The sequence below is a fragment of the Puma concolor genome, chromosome B2, assembly GCF_028749965.1.
Source record: "Puma concolor isolate L17-30 chromosome B2, mPumCon1.1.hap2, whole genome shotgun sequence".
Lineage (NCBI taxonomy): Eukaryota > Metazoa > Chordata > Mammalia > Carnivora > Felidae > Puma > Puma concolor.
Window position 1 is genome coordinate 3,685,530 of NC_141671.1, and position 4,192 is coordinate 3,689,721.

Sequence of the window (4,192 nt, forward strand, 5' to 3'; positions counted from 1 at the left end):
AGATACTTTCTTGTACATTCCTTAGGTATCTTAGGAAATACACATGAGCATTTGCTAACTTTAACTGCTTTTGGGGCAGGGACTTGAACACTGGGAACGCCAGCGCCCTTTGGGAAACCTCTTGAATATTGAACTGTGTTCATTTGTTACCGATTCAAAAACTATATAAAATTTAAGAGTAAGGGGCGCCTGGGGGGCTCAGTCGGTTAAGTGTCAGACTCTTTTTTTTTTAATATTTATTTATTTTTGAGAGAAAGACAGAGTGCGAGCGGAGGAGGAGCAGAGAGAGAGGGAGACACAGAATCCTAAGTGTTGGACTCTTGATCTCGGCCCAGGGCATGATCTCACGGTTCGTGGGACTGGGCTCCACATCAGGCTCGGTGCTAGCACCGAGATTCTCTCTCTCCCTCTCTCTTTGCCCCTCCCCTGCTTGCTTGCTCTCTCTCAAATAAATAAATTTAAAATTATTAAAAATAAAAGAATACAAGTAAGGTAACTGCCCCAACCGTCTCTACGCTTTTCTGTTTTTCAAGGGGAAAAACAAAAGGCAGACGTGAATTCGTTGTATTCTTTAGCTCCAGTCTTGCTGATGCCGCGTCTTTGCTCTTGCTGTGCCCAAGGCTGAGAGCCGGGGTCACAGGGGGGAAACTAAAGCAGAAAGCCTCACTCCTTCCCACGGGGCTCCGATGGCCTGAGGGCCGGGCGGGGATCCTCGGCCAGCCCACCAGATGCCCACGGGAGTGAACAAGTGTAGGCGGCAGAAACCTCAAAGCTAGCGTGTATCTCCCTACTGCTCAAGCCCCCTGTGTGGGACGATCAAACAGTGCCAGCTGGGGGTAGGGATTGAAGGGAGGTAACGGAATGAGGCCACTGTGACACCTGCCCCCCCACACCCCACCCCCGCAGACCCGGAACCAGATGGACCTTCAGCCCTGCGTGTACCCCTGGCTGCTAATCCCACACCTGCCATTCCCTCTAGAGATAATGCCCTTGCGTCCCCCAGTCTCAACCCTTGGAAGGGGGGGGGGGGGGCTCCTGCAGATCTTCCCGGCCCTGGATCAAGTCTCTGTCAGCCTGTCCCCAAAGCTCAATGGATCACTCTTTTAATTGAGTCATCTAAATAGCATATTCAGGGGCGCCTGGGGGGCTCAGTCGGTTAAGCCACCGACTTCGGCTCAGGTCATGATCTCACAGCTCTTGGTTCAAGCCCAGCATCGGGCTCTGTGCTGACAGCTCAGAGCCTGGAGCCTGCTTCGGATTCTGTCTCCCTCTCTCTCTGTCCTTCCCCCGCTCACACTGTCTCTCTCTGTGTCTCAAAAAAGGAATAAATATTAAAAAAATGAAAGCTGAACCTTGATTTCTTTCGACCGATTATTTTGTTTAGCAACTTAAAAAAAAACAACCAACAACAGCAACAAAACCCACCACGTTCCTTTTTATGTCTAAAGGACAGCATGTTTAATTGGTGTTTTAAACTTAAAAAAAAAAAAAGTGCTTATCTTGAATTACATATAAATGACCATTTTTCCTATGTACAGGGTTTTCCCACTTACCCCTGGACTAGGCACCCCCGGGGCCAGAGGTGTCAACACAGCGCCCGGACTGGCTTCCCCCCAGGCCACCTCCCAGTCAGCCACAGCAGTTGATGATCCTAACTTTTGACAAAACAGAAGGCGATTCTGGAATACCCGGATGAACCAACAGGGCGGTGCCTGAGGCGGTCTTCCCCACTCGGGACAGGTTCAGGTCCCCATGAACCTGGGAGCTGCACCCTGTGATGGAGACAAGAGAGCCATTGGTTGTCCTCACGCCCTTGCCCCGGGCACTCTCCGGGATGTTAGGCAGTTATTCGGTCCTCACTTCACCTTGGTGGCCTGAAAAGGCAAGGGGTCCGGGAGACGTGATAATTTCTTACCCTCCAGGGGCGAAGCCTTTCCCAGGACCTCCTCATGGCCTCAGCATCACCCTCAGCAATCTCGGGGTTTGGGCTCCTGTTGGAAACGAGAAAACGTCGTGAGAAAGCGCCCAAAGGCAGGGACTGTCCCACTGCTGTGTACCTCTGAGTGAGTCCCCTCCCCCGGCAGGCTAGGCCCCAGTAAGTTCTGAGAACGGGTGGGGTGGAATTGCTTTCTCGCTGGCAAGTTTTTGCACGTTTGTTTCCATCTCCAGGAGCCTCTAGGGCAAAAGGGGGAACAACTAGGTGGGTTCTGTGTGTGGCACAGAGAATGGCCTCTTTCCTGAAGCTAGGGCCCCGGACTGGCATTGCACTCGAAACAGGGAAGCCGGGCGGGTGGTGATGGGATCCCAGGCAGGTGGGTAAACGCTTCGTTAAGGACACACTTCCCAACACTGTGTTTCCTCCTTTCTTCCTGCATGAATTCAGTTTCTATAAAGTCCACTGGGCGTCGTAACCTCCCGTGGCCTTGACCCTCGGCACCCTGCAGCCCGCGGCGTGAGCCAGGGCCTGTTCTGAGACTTGCTGGCCCCTCTTCCTTCCTTCCTTCCTTCCTTCCTCCCTTCCTTCCTTCCTCCCTCCCTTCTTTCCTTCTTTCCTTCCTCCCTCCCTCCCTTCCTTCCTTCCTTCCCAGGTCAGCCCCACGTAAAGCCGGGTCCGGTTGGCCGAGAGGTGCTCCCGCCGCGGGAACCGGAGCCGCCTGGCGCGCGCCCGGCCGACACCCAGCGCCCCCGCGCGGCCGGACCTCCGCGCTCCCCGCGCACGCCCCTTGCCGCGCGCTCCCTCGCGGTCCACGCGCAGCCCGTGGGAGTGCCCGGCAAGCCCTCGCCAGCTCCGCCGCGGGGGGAGCCAAACGCGGAAAAAAGGCAGAAAGACGCCACCGACTACGCTTCAAAGACGTCCGGGATCGCCCGGTCTTCTGCGCCCGTGACCCTGAGAACGGGAAAAGCAGCCGAGCGCCGCGCACCTGTGCGCCGGGACGCAGCCCTGCGGGCGGCCGATCGCGAGGCCGCGGGTCCCCCCCGCGAGCGCGCCACAGGCCCGCGCGGCGATGTCGGGGGAGGGCAGCGCCCGCGGGTCCCCGCCCGTCCCGGCACGTGCCGCGGGCCGTCCCCACCCGGTTTCTCGGGACACGCGGGCGCCCGAGCCTCACCCGTCCCCGGGCCCGCACCTCCGGGACGCAGCCGTGGGGTGCGGGTCGGATGGGGACCCGGGCGCTCGCTGTGCGAAACCGCCGCATCTCAAGCGGCACCACCCTCTGGATTCAGGACGGGAGACGCTACGTCCCAGCTCTCCCAGGACGCTCCAACGCCTCACCCCTAAAAGGGGGTTAAGGTTACCACCTGCGGTGAAAACGAGGGGGGGCGCACGCTTCCGCGCAAAAACACTTGCCCTCTCTGAGGCTCGAACTCAGGACCTTCAGATTATGAGACTGACGCGCTGCCCACTGCGCTAAGAAGGCGACGGGGGTCGGGCTCTGGTTAGACCTTAAAAGAATCATCTGATTCCTGGAAACCATGATGTGCCCACCGAACACTTGTGTTTGACCTTTGGCGGGTGTTCTCCGTCTCCCTCTCTGTTGATCTGGATTGTCGTTCCCTCGGAGACATGAATGAATTTTTGACCGTCCACAGTCTCCTCTGTTGGGAGTAGTAGACTCACTAAATAGTTGAATGAATACCTCCCGAATATGTCCATAGTCTACACTTTTCTGTCCATTGAAATCTGCATTTCCACGTATGTCACCCGAGATACTCCCCTCGAAGTATCACAAACTGATTTTATGAGTCTCCATGTTTTCTCCAGGCAACCAAAAATTCTATTAAAGATCCTACTCACAGGAGGATGCCTGGCTGGCTCAGTGGGTAGAGCAGGGGACCCTTAATCTTGAGGGTCGTCCATTCAACCAACCTTAACTCACAGCCTGCCATGGTCTTGGCACCTGGGTTCAAAATTTCCAAGGCAACCTTGGCCCTTTGTCCCTCCAATCCCCGCAGGTAACTTCAGATCATCCGTTCTCAAAGAGTGGTGGGGAATCCAGGGGATTCCTGAGACACTTTCAAGGTATGTGAGGCCAATAATGTTTTCATAACATCAAGGCTTTATTTGTTATGCAAAAAGCTGATGGTCCAAAAACAGTCGGTAAAACTCCTAGTTCCGTCTATGGATTAAGCATCTAATATCAAGAGGTACCACTGACTCCTCGCTGTGTCCACAGCTGCCACATTCTCTGGGGAC

General features: G+C 55.5%; 1 non-coding gene across 1 annotated transcript; it reads right to left on the minus strand.

Moving 5' to 3' along the window:
* Window positions 1-3,343: 3,343 nt before the first annotated feature.
* TRNAM-CAU (transfer RNA methionine (anticodon CAU)) lies at window positions 3,344-3,416 on the minus strand. Its single transcript has one exon. It is a non-coding gene; the product is annotated as a tRNA-Met (tRNA).
* Window positions 3,417-4,192: the final 776 nt, after the last annotated feature.